The sequence below is a fragment of the Somniosus microcephalus genome, chromosome 11 (assembly GCF_052327205.1).
Source record: "Somniosus microcephalus isolate GS21.2 chromosome 11, FLI_Smic_1.0, whole genome shotgun sequence".
Classification (NCBI taxonomy): domain Eukaryota; kingdom Metazoa; phylum Chordata; class Chondrichthyes; order Squaliformes; family Somniosidae; genus Somniosus; species Somniosus microcephalus.
In genome coordinates this window covers 218,034,202-218,046,870 of record NC_140997.1, presented here as the reverse complement: position 1 = coordinate 218,046,870, position 12,669 = coordinate 218,034,202, and the positions used below count along the sequence as shown (strand labels likewise).

Here is a 12,669-nt window from a genome sequence, read left to right as displayed (position 1 = left end):
AGCACTGGAAGCCTACAAGATATCCACGCTGTTAAACCGGAAGCTTTGGCTTGGATATCTGACTTAGATATTAACATTTGATTTGCTTTGCTACTACCAGACGAAAGAAGAAGATACCACCATAAATCAATAAATTGGATAATTGTATCTTCTGATCAACACCTTCAAGATCCCCTCGAGCTGTGCAGAGCCACGGTATGCACTTTAAGCCAGTAGATACAAATTGATGTAACCATGTTGTTTGGGATGGAAATTTGTGTGTGTTGCTGAAGGAGAATTGATGTTTATGCCAGAACCAGAGGCAGGAGGTCCGGTCATTAGGCATCTGATGCTGGTCTTGGACATTGCAACTGCAACCAGTCGGTCAACCAGACCAGAACCACGGTGAATGACCACCCGTTCAGGTACTCATCACTGGAGACTTGACGGTGGGCAAAGCTCCCTGGCACCTCCACACCAAGCAGCCTCAGCAGGGACTACAAATCACCCCTGGGAAGTAAGGGCGAGAAAAAGTATCCTTTACATAATCCTGTAAATAACTGAGAAAAAGAACAAATGCTTGTGTCGTAAGCAAATGTTGTAAATCCTATGGGATGGACAGGCTTTCTCCAACCTATGTGTGAGATCCAGAACCAAAACATAGATGATGTAAATAGCTGGGACAAAGGTTTTGGGGCTGGGGAAAGTTATATGCATCTTAAGCAAATGTTATAACGTGGCAGGTAATCAGCATTGCAAATATTATTTCTGTGAGGCTTGTATCTTTCAGCATCGATAAGATATGTAATAATTTAATCTTGAGTCAATCATCTAGAAAGAAAAAAAAAAGACTTTCACAACCTCAGGACGTCCCAAAGCGCTTTACAGCCAATGAAGTACTTTTGAAGTGTAGTCACTGTTATAATGTAGGAAACGCGGCAGCCAAATTGCGCACAGCAAGCTCCCACAAATAGCAATGTGTTCATGACCAGATGAGCTGTTTTGGTGATGTTGGTTGAGGGATAAATATCGGCTAGGACACCGGGGAGAACTCCCCTGCTCTTCTTCAAAATAGTGCCATGGGTATCTTTTACGTCCACCTGAGTGAGCAGACGGGGCCTCAATTTAACGCCTCATCCGAAAGACGGCACCTCCGACAGTGCAGCACTCCACTGCTGTGTCAGCCTAGATGTTTGCACTCCAGTCTCTGGAGTGTGACTATGAACTCACAACCTTCTGACTCACAGGCAAGGGTGCTACCCACTGAGCCACGGCTGACGCTCGGTAAATTTGCCACTTTACAGTGATGGGCGGATTACTGTCTGGTTCAGGCACTACCACAGGGACTATGGTAAATATCAGAAGCAGCACTCTAGGGCCTAGAAATTCAGTGGCCTGCGCCACCAGTTTGCGCCCAAAGAGGGCCTTTGCACCACTGTGCAAACCTACCGCGATATTTAGCGGGGCGCTAATGGCGGCGTTAGCCAGTAGCGCTGCGCCGCCACCGATGACGTCATCGGTGTGCGCAGCACCCCGCTATCGCCCCGCTGGCCATATTTGGTTGCTGCCGCCTCCCCCGCGCCGGCCGCAAACAGCGACTGGTACACGGGGCCTACCTGTGCCGGTAGTGGGGCGAGTTAAGGTGGAGGTGCGGCCGGCCGCTTTTTTGGCGGCCGCCTGCCCGCACCTCTGTCCCCGGCCTCCTTCACCACCCCCCCGCGGCATTGCCGGCTGTTTCCAGAGAGCCCGGCACTTCTCCTTGGTGCCGGGCTCATTTGCCGGCACTCGCGAGCGGGGAACGCGCTGTTGCAGGCACCTCCCCCTTAAGACTGAGAGGAAGGCCTGCAGTACCGCAGGCTGCCGTGCCGCAGCGGGTGGCGCTGCGGCACTTTGCACGCCGATATTCAGTTTCAGCGCCCCAAGCGAGGCGCCGAAACCCTTGTTTAGCGGCCGGCTTCCACTTGGGGCGCTGAAAGTGAATTTCCCGCTGGCGCAAGTGGCTCCGCGCGCAGCGGTAATTCAGGCGAGCTGGGCGCCCCTAACTGAATTTCTAGGCCTAGGTCCCATACCCATAAGCAAAATGATAGGAGATTGTGGTCTATGCTGCGCTCAGCTAGGGAGGCAGTAAGGACATAACAACTAATCGCCATGCAGGGGAGGGAGAAATTAACCAGGATTTCATTTTCTGACTGCTATCCAGTGAGCCAAGCTAGAAAGTTCATGTGTGTGAAAGTAAGGCAAGAACAGGATTGGGCTGAACTGTGTTGCCTCACCCCCCTTTAGAATAGCTCAGCATGGAGATTGGCAATTTGGCTGAAGGAGGGAGAGATTTACTCAGCACTGGAATTTAAGCTGCGCCTGACCTGGGAGGACTCACTGCTAACACAAAAGGGCAGGACGTGGACAAGCGTCTCATTCCCCAGAGTTGACACTTTTTTTGTGGAACGCCTGTAAAAAATTTAAAAAAAATCACCAAAAAATAAAAAATTTTGTAAAAGTGCCTGAGGAAAAAGTAGAATGTGTATAAATTCTAAAATGCTTGTGTGTCAAAAGGCCAGTCTGGATGTTAACGGCCGTTGGTTTCTCTTTTCTTTCTTCAGGTGCTACCTCTGCCCCCTGTTTAATTTTCATCTTCCCAGCTGTGTTCTACATACGGATAATGCCAAAGGAAGAAGAGCCCATGAGGTCGAGTCCAAAAATCCTGGTACGTCTCCTTAATGTCCACCCAGTGAGCGAAGCCTGGATATGCAGAAGCTATTCTATATGGAATAATCGGTTTCACGGCATTACTTGTTAAACAAGACTCGCCATAGATTCAGGTTAAACTGATCTTCTGGGGTTTTCTCTCAAAGACATTATTGATGTGGCAGGCCCGCGACGCGCGGTTAATATTGTGCACTTAGGGCTGAATTTTCCTCCAGGGTGGTTTTCACTGCTGGAGGTCAGTTGGGGCAGGACTTGTACCCGCTGTCGTGACCCCAGGCCCATTTTCCTGGGTTAGGGCTTATTGACAGCGAAGCGTGGGCTCTCGGCGGTATCGCCAGCAAGCAAAGGGAGCCCGTCACTGCCGGGGACGCAAAACCGGTGGCACTGCAATAGGACGCCCGCTGCAAACGCCAAAAGAAGGAGCAGCTGTTGTTAAAGGGGGCAGATGCAGCTTGTCGGTGCTTTGAAATTTTTAATCAATAGGCTCCACGCACGTTGGCATGAGATATAAAAAAAAACACACACTACCAGATTGAAGTGGATTGTGCCCTTTGTCTGGTTGCTAAGCAAGAACAAACTTGCATTTAGATAGTGGCTTAGGATGTCTTCAGGATGACCTACAGCGCTTCACAACCAAGAATAATATTGAACTGCAGTCTCTGTTAAGTAGGCAAACAACATATGTACTACGCATGCACAGGAATTGGCCAGCTTTATAGTATCAGACATGCTTGGTACTGCACATATACAGGATCAAACACTGAGACACAGATAAGGGCCGCGATTTTCCCTACCTTGGCGGGTCCGTGGCAGGCGACATCGGTGGCAGGTCCTGACCCCACTGCTGGCTCCAGCCCGCTGTGTAAAATTATTTTACATTGATTGGGCTGGTTAAGCCCGCCCAGCGCGTTTGCCGGCCAATTGAAGGAAGTGGGTCTGGTGACGTCATTTGATGACACGTCATCAGTCAGTTTCCTTAAAGGGACCATGCGCAAATTGATTTTGACAGTTGTGCTGTCAGTGCTCTACAGCATTGAAGTGCTGCAAACACTGAGGAGCATTGCACAAAGGCTCAGGCTCTCCCATCACTCCCTCCATATGTTTATGGAGGGAGTCGCAGCACGCAGGGAGGTTCTCTTCCCTTCCAATGGGTGGAAGAGACCGCTCCAGGAGACCAACACAGCCTTGTTGCACATTGCACAGAAGGACACAAGCAGGGATGTTGTCAGGAGGATCAGGCTGCAGTGGCGCAAACCTTTCAATAATCTCAGTAGATCACGAAACATTACTGCAAAGCCACACTCAACCTCATCCTGCTGTTCCACTCATCACATCCCTATCACTCTGCCTTCCCTACCCAATCCTGCACATCCTTACTCACACCAACTTACCTTGCACCTCCACCCATCCCTGTCTATCTACGTTATCGCTTCCCCATCTCACCAGCCACCCCTCACACTCGCCCTCATCCTAGTCCAATCATACCAACTAATAACACACAAGGGTAGGCACTTGGGTGTTTTAGCCAATGTTCATGTAAAGTTTCTGTTAATGTGGTGTCAAACATTGAAACCTTTTTTTCAAGACTTTGTGTTCTTGGACAGATCTGTGTGCACCTTTGGAAGTGGCTTAGTGAGTTGCAGTGAATGGTGAGACATAATGGTACCCCCCGCAATGGTGATGAGTGTAAAATGAATGGCTTGGGCATTGTAGGGATGCTTTATGGTGTTGTTGTGGGGTGGTGCCAACCTGGTGCATCATGTGGCAGCCAGGGTGTACAGCATCAAGTGAAGTAAATCTGGCCATGGTGAGACCATCCCTGGCCTCCCGGGCAGCAATGTGGTTGGGTGCTGATGCCCTCTGTCCTGTGCAGCATCAGTTGATTGCGGAGAAGGTTGGTGTTGTTTTTGGTGCTGCTGGTGTTGGGGCTGATCGTGGTGTGATTCTGAGGACCAAGGTGAGATAGTTTCAAGGGTACCGATGCTGATGGAATAGATGGCAGGTGAGGTTGAGATTGAGATGACAGAAACAATCTGTCAGTGGTGAGAGAGGTTGTTCCAATGAGGAGACACTGGATAGAGAGTTTGCTCCAAACACTTGCAAGCTGCATAAAGCTCAATCTGTCTTCCAAATGCAGTAAGCAACAGCTTCTGACCTTGGAAAGTGAACAGCTCTGAGATGGGAGCTTTTATAGCACATTTGCAGCTGTCAAGTAATGAGATGATTCCATGGTCATACAACTCCCGACCTCCTTACCTGTCGTGATCCCCGAGCAGTGTGGACCCCATGGGCGACCTCGTAAAATGGTAAGGTGAGCTCAAAATACTTTTTAATGGGCTGTTAACAAGGTCATAATGACCTGAATTGCCTCCCCCGTCGCTGCATGTCGGGTCTGTTCAGCCCTGACAGACCCGACATCTGGGAAAGTCACATGGCGGCGGGTTGACAGCGGAGTCCCAAGCTGCTGTCAAAAAAAGAATTTCCCACCCGACCCGCCACCGGAGGCGCCCACTGACCCCCCGAAAAGTTCCCCCAAGTTGTTCAGTACCAGAAAGGGAGTGATCTCTCCACTTTTAACTGGAATCTGCGCCATAACCAAGACCTCCTACTTCCATCTCTAATATCACTCGACTCTGCCTCTGCCTCAGCTCACCTGCTGCTGAAACCTTCATCCATGCCTTTGTTACCTCTAGACTTGACTATTCTAACGCACTCCTGGCTGGCCTCCCACATTCTACACTACATCAACTTGAGGTAATCCAAAACTCGGCTGCTGGTGTCCTAACTCGCACCAAGTCCCGTTCACCCATCGCCCCTGTGCTCGCTGACCTACATTGGTTCCCGGTTAAGCAACACCTCAATTTTGAAATTTTCATCCTTGTTTTCAAATCCCTCCATGGCCTCGCCCCTCCCTATCTCTGTAATCTCCTTCAGCCCCACAACCCCCCGAGATATCTGCACTCCTCAAATTCTGCCCTCATGAGCATCCCTGATTATAATCGCTCAACCATTGGTGGCCGTGCCTTCAGCTGCCTCAGCCTGAAGCTCTGGAATTCCCTCCCTAAACCTCTCCGCCTCTCTACCTCTCTTTCCTCCTTTAAGACGCTCCTTAAAACCTACCTCTTTGACCAAGCTTTTGGTCATCTGTCCTAATTTCTTATGTGGTTCGGTGTCAAATTTTTCTCTTATAATACGCCTGTGAAGCGCCTTGGGACGTCTTACTACTTCAAAGGCGCTATATAAATACAAGTTGTTGTTCTTGTTGTAGAAACTACACCAGATAGGCTCGTACTCAACTCGGCATGATAGAGCCAGTTTAAGGACAAATTTGTTGGATTTTGGTCAGAGACACTTAGAGGGGAAACATGTTTACCAATGGACTCCAAGCCAAGGTGCAGTGACAGTGCCACACCTGCTGGAATGATTGGGCGACGCTCAGGCGCCACCCTTAGGACAGAGTAAATGTTTGTTGTTTTCTGTACACTGTTCAAGGCAGGGAGAGAGAGCCAGTATGAACAGAACGCAGCTTATTTATTGGAGCAACTGTGCAAATCCAGCACAGACACGTGTCCTCAAACGAGGAGCCAGTCTTTTTGGCTCTGCTCTCCTTCATCTCACTGGCTGTGACTGAAGAACGGAATGGAAATGTAAGCACAGATTGTGCTGATCCAGAATATGGCTGTTTGAAGGGCTGCAAACAAAATATTGCCTGTTTTATCTTTATTTTGTGATTTTAAAATGTACATTTAAACAATATTACCTGCTGGGATTGACACAAAGAGATTGTTGCAAGGCAGATGTGGCTGGAGTTTGGTTACTAGGGAGGTCCTGATAATGAACCCATTGTGTCATTCTGCTCATGTTTATTTTACAGTTTTAAGGGTTTTTTTTGCCATGTAATGTCTGTTTGCTTCTCCTGTGTTCAGCAGAGGACTGAAATATAAAAGTGCCCAAGTGCCTCACCTACTTGGACTGTCAGTGTTACTGGGTGCACATGTGACTGGTAACAGCTATAACATCTCACGGACATGGACTGTCAGTCCGTCAGTCTTTGGGTGGCAGTGCGATTGTTAAGATGTGTAGGGTGAGATTTTCCTCTTTGGCAGCCCTATTTGATGCTGGGCGTCAGGACCTCTGTCCACTCCAGTGAATTTCCTGGGGCCATCCTATTTTAATTACATTTGGTGTGCTCCCAGCGAGTGTTCTAGCTGTGCAGGAAGACCTACCTCAGGAGGGGGGTCGGGGGGAGTGTAGGGGGTTAAAGGGCTGGAGATACCAGTGGCACGTCACTGTTTCTTCCATTCAGCATTGCGATGACAGCAGTGGAAGGACTATGATCTATGACGCCATCCTGCCATTACTGCCCATCTTGAATAAGCCTGCCCATATTTGGGAGGGGGTGGGGACGTTGTTCTTAATTCAGTGTTCAACATCATTTCCAGTGGGATAACCCTGGAACTGATGGTAAATCGGTTGGAATCCAGCAGAACAGCGCCATGGCCAATTTTCTGCCTCCATCCACCCAAGTTACACCGAAGAGCCAGTGTGACTGAGGAGGAAAGTCCTCCTTCAAATGTCTAACCATATCGGCGAAGCTTGGCTGATATACTTCGGGCAAAATGATGTGTTAAATCCGAAGGTGCTGCTTCAAAGATAATCCTTAGCTGAAGGGCAGCCCCATATTAAAGGCGTTGAAAATGAGGAGGGGTTTTGAAAGAGTAGATAGGGAGAACCTGTGTCCATTGACAGGAGGGTTGGTAACCAGAGGACACAGATTTAAAATAAGTGGCACAAATGGGGGGGGGGGGGGGGGTGATGAGGAGAACTTTTTTCGCGCAGCGAGTTATGATCTGGAGTTCACTGCCTGAAAGGGTGGTGGAAGCAGATTGAATCGGAGCTTTCAAAAGGGAATTGGATCTCTACTTAAAAAGGAAAAATGTATAAAGCTATAGGGAAAGAGCAGTGGAGTGGGACTAATTGGTAGCTCTTTCAGAGAGCCGGTACAGGCTCGATGGGCCAAATGGCCTCCTTCTGTGCTGTATGATTACGTAGAATATTACATAGAATATGCAGCACAGAAACAGGCCATTTGGCCCAACTAGTCTGTACTGGTAGGGTTTGATTAGAGTCGGTGCACTGGTATATTCCAAGTTCTTTTCCCAACTGATGACTCCCCCACCCTTTACACCCGGCCGTTTCCTGCCGGCCTCACACTAGTTAGGGCGCTCAACCCTTTTTTTCCAATGTTAATCATTTCTTTCTCCTGTTCGCCAGGCTGTTTGTTTTGCGGGCCTGGGGTGTCTCTTCATGACCATGAGCCTGAGCTTCATCATCATCGACAGGTCCACAGGAGGCGGCAACGTAAACGGAGGCCACTAAACAACGGGTGGGCCTCATCCACTGAGAGCCAAGTGCCCCCTCTGCCCCACCCCCAACCCTCAAGGAGCAAGATCATCACTGCAGAAAACTGCCAACAAACCCAATGCCCGCCCTGAACCCTCTGTAATGAGACACACATTACAAACACACGACTAGTACTGTACATATATGTAGTTTTGCACACCAGCAATTTTTATACCATGTAACTGTATAGTAATGAATTGATGCAAGCACTTTGCATGAGATTTTATAAAACTGCAAAATTTCTAAGTTATTTTGTATAGAGCTAGGACAGAGGTGGCATTCTCAGTGTTATAGTCTGCAAAATAACTGGCCTAGCATAGCAGGGGCACACGGACGGTAGACCGGGGTCTGAATTTAGAACCTTGGGTAAACTGGGTCGGGGGGGGTGTCTTATTTTTATAATATATTTTATATTTTGCTCCTTTGACACAATTGAACACTATACAGCAGCATTTTTAAAGATGGTTAGGAGCATTACAAAACAAAATTAAACTGCCATTCACTGTTCCCACTTCCAAACGCCCCACTAAATGCTGTGTGCACTTTTCGCTGTAGATAGCAGTATTATACAGCAGTTTCCATGCCTGATTACTTAATTTAAAAAAAAACCTTTAATGTCTCAGTAGGTAAATGCAGTAGGTTGGCTCGACAAGGTAGATGCAGAGAGGATGTTTCCCCTCCGTGGGGAAATCTAGAATGCGGGGGCATAGTTTCAGAATAAAGGGTCGCCCTTTTAGAACTGAGATGAGGCGGAATTTCTTCTCTGAGGGTCATAAATCTGTGGAATTCTCTGCCCCAGAGAGCTGTGGAGGCTGGGTCATTAAATACATTTAAGGTGGAGATGGACAGATTTTTGCAAGATAAGAGAGTGAAGGGTTATGGGGAGCGGGCAGGGAAGTGGCTTTGAGCCCAAGATCAGCTATGATCTTAATGAATGGCAAAGCAGGCTCGAGGGGCCAAGTGGCCTATTCCTGCTCCTATTTCTTATGTATAATCGTGAGCCAAACATGCCGGGCAGTTCCCCGGTGCAAACCTCTGTCTGTGCCGAGTGAGCTCGTCTCAGCCAGATGGTGGCAGAGGAACAAAATCAGCCAGGGTTCCACTATCCCGAAGAAGAGTGAATGTTGTGGATGCTGGATCAAGTCAGGCCCCAAGCTCAACTGTTATGCCTCCATGGGTTCGATAGCCTGCTGACTCACTGGCCACTCGCATATGAAGAATGGCCACTTGGGTGAGGTATGAGAGAGGGGACATCACCTTATCAAATTGTACCCTAACATGTCACATGTTAAGCAATGTATATATATTTTTTTAATGATTCAGAGATAGACGTTAAGCAGATCAATGGAGCCACTTCGAACCTGTTTGCTGAATGCAAGGTAGTGCGCAGACTATTCTTTGATATGAAAATGGTCCCGATTGAAACCCCAGACCTATCCTTTGGCCTTTATCTCGCAGACCTGCCGAGCTCAGCAGTGCTTGTGGAACACTTGCTGAACCGAATGTTCCGTCGTGACAACGTTACACAAAACAATGAGTTCATGGTAAAAGTTGTAAAATAAATGGTTATTTTCCCGCGGGGTGTTCTGACAGTGGGAGACATTTCCTCACCAGCAGACACACGGCTCCTGGGTCTGAGTGGCTGCTTTATGCAATTTGTAAAACTTGCCTGTAACCTAGTCCTGTGAAGCTTGATGCTGCAGTGTGTGCTCTGGATTGGGAAACCAGGGTTGGAATCCTGAAGACTACTCCTGCAAGGTGAGCCAGTTGAGCGACATACACTGAATTGATTGCATCCTGTCTCCAGCTGAGAGACTCAGGATCGAATGCAAATAGTTTCACCCATGTCTTTCCCGCCGCCAGCCCTACTCCAACACATCTCCTAAAGAGTGAATTACAGGAAACTTTCGATTTACCAGCACCTAAATAACCGGAAATCTCGGTTAACTGGCAAAATTCAGGAGTAGGTTCAGGTAAGTTTTATTACTTGCCTTCCTTGATCTGTTGCTGTGCAAGGGTGTGGCTGCAGCTGTTACTAAGCTACAGAGATGCTTGGAACTTGTGGCCATTGTTCTGAACCTGTTGCTAAGCAACAGGGTTTGTTGCTTTATACGGAGCTCTCAGCAACGTATCTTTTACTATAGCTTTCGGTTATCGGAATCTTTGATGAACCGGCACCACGTCGGTCCCGTCGGTGCCGGATTAAAAAAAAGTTTCCTGTACTGCTGTCCATCAGGTGCAGTGCCCAGCAGAGAACGGACACTGGGATAGGAAAGAAAGATCAGGCCTATTTAGAACCATCTAGTTGGCAAACCGGATGGAGAGGGAAGGGCGAGGCTGATTTCCTGCGGTCACTATCAATGTTCCCCCTCTTTTTTTGGGGTCGCGTGGCCCATTCAAAATTCCATGCATGCGTGGTTTTTCCATTTAAATGCCGGCTGCGCAGGACTTCGAGCGCTGTGTGGCCGCACAGCGTAAAGGGAACATTGGTCACTATGTGATACCGCCACTGTGAAGGCAGTGGCCTGGTAGAAGCAGTGAGCAGAGCAAATATGTTCTTTCTCCCGTGTAGCCCTGATGGCACTCAATGGTGGGCCAGTCCATCAGGAAGGTGGACCAGTCCATCGTGGAGGTGGACCAGTCCATCGTGGAGGTGGACCAGTCCATCATGCCTTCCCAGTGGTGGAGTGTTTGCAGGATATACAGATGGGAGAGGGTGGATTAAACAATTACTGTAACAAAAAAACACATTTTTACAAATGAAGATTTTATTTAAACTAAAAACTTTAATGAAAGCACGGAGAGGGGGGGAAGATGGTCATCTTCTAATACATTTAATGATTCCGTCCAATGCCTGTGTTTTAATATTTAAATAAAATGACTCATTCTTCAGGGAACTTAACCGTGAACTTTTAACACACAGTGGGTATACCGTCGCGGTGAAATGGCTGATCGATCAGTGCAGATCTTGTGTGCTGGTTTGGAAATATCCCAGCACTTTTCTAAAATAATAATTCTGGGGACAAAGAATAAAAATTGTTTTATTTTGTGACAACAATGTCGACGGCTTTGTTTAAATAAAATTTGGATTATATTTTTGACCCATGTTGTCTTATGCAATATTAATAGTGTTGGTGGAAATATCCAGTAACCTTTGCTCCGAAGCATCAAGGATTTATTTTTGTTAGATTGCGCTAGTCATGTTTAGCAATGAAGCTCCTGTCAGATTCCTTTACACAATATTTATATTTTATTAAGTGTGTAATTAAATTTTAATTTAATAGAAAATAAAAAGGATTAAAGATTTTTAATATTTTATGTTCTGCATAGCAGTGGAAAAGCCTTATAGAGCTGTACCTGGGTGTGTGAAAAAACCTCTGTTTTTGTAGTTGACTGTTTGTTAAATTACACAAGCTGCTTGTGTCTTGTATTAATCTTGTGCATTACACTGTAAACTGTAATGCTAAATCTTCTTGAATGTACAGTAATTCACATGAGATGTGTGTCACACTGGTGTGTTTGGGGGGGGGGGGGGGGGGGGACTAAGATACGTAATAGGGTCAAAATTGGCATGTTCCACTTACCCACCTCACCAGGGACTGAACCTCGTTAAGCTTCGGCAAGGCACACAAGATCCAACTCGTTGGTTGTAAATATCCCTTCGGCCCTCTGTTTCTGTTCTGCCAGTGTGTCAAGCCCGCCCTCTTCAATCCTGCAATGTGTTGGGGCACTTGTCTACTTTGCTTCAGTGTGCCAGTCCCTCTATCCCTCCTCCTGTTCAATCAGTCAGTCTCCAATCTATCAGTGTATCCCTCCATGTCTACTGTTCAGCGTTTTGGTTAGTCGTGATCCTTAAGCATGTTGCCTTCTCCTCTTGTTCATTGTGTTAGTCTGGCTCTAATCTCGCAATGTATTCAGCCGTGGCTCAGTGGGTAGCACTCTTGCCTTCTGAATCAGAAGGTTGTGGGTTTCTGTCCCACTGTAGAGACTTGAGCACATGATCTAGGCTGACACCTCAGTGCATTATTGAGGGAGTGCTGCATTGTCTGAGGTGCTGTCTTTTAGATGAGACATAATACCAAGGCCCCATCTGCCCTCTGGGGTGGAAGTAGAAAATCGCCATGGCACTATTTTGAAGAAGAGCAGGTGAGTGCTTCTAGCCAACATTTATTCCTCACCCAACATCACTAATAAAAAAGATGATCTGGTCATTATCACATTGCTGTTTGTGGAACCTTGCCCTGTGCAAATTGGCTGCCGCATTTCCCACATTACAACAATGACTACACTTCAAGAGTACTTCCATTGGCTGTAAAGCTCTTGAGGTTGTGTAAGGTTCTGAGCTTGTGCACGGCACTATATAAATGTAAGTTCTTTTATTCCTCCACCTTCTGCTGTTTAGCATCTCAGTTAGTTGCAATCCTTAAGTGTACTTCTTCCTCTATGTGGTCAGTCTCCAATCCTTCAGTGCATCACTCCCTCCACCTCTTGCTGTTCAGTCTCCAATACTATTTGCGCCTATAACAGTTCTCTATCCTGCCAACTAGCTTCTCAGCCTATTTGTGATTTATTTACTCTGGC

General features: G+C 47.3%; 1 long non-coding RNA gene across 1 annotated transcript; it reads left to right on the top strand.

Annotated features, from left to right (window-relative positions):
• Window positions 1-1,862: 1,862 nt before the first annotated feature.
• On the top strand, window positions 1,863-11,625 carry LOC147111250 (uncharacterized). The gene is made up of 2 exons (XR_015080073.1): window positions 1,863-2,683; window positions 7,960-11,625. It is a non-coding gene; the product is annotated as an uncharacterized LOC147111250 (long non-coding RNA).
• Window positions 11,626-12,669: the final 1,044 nt, after the last annotated feature.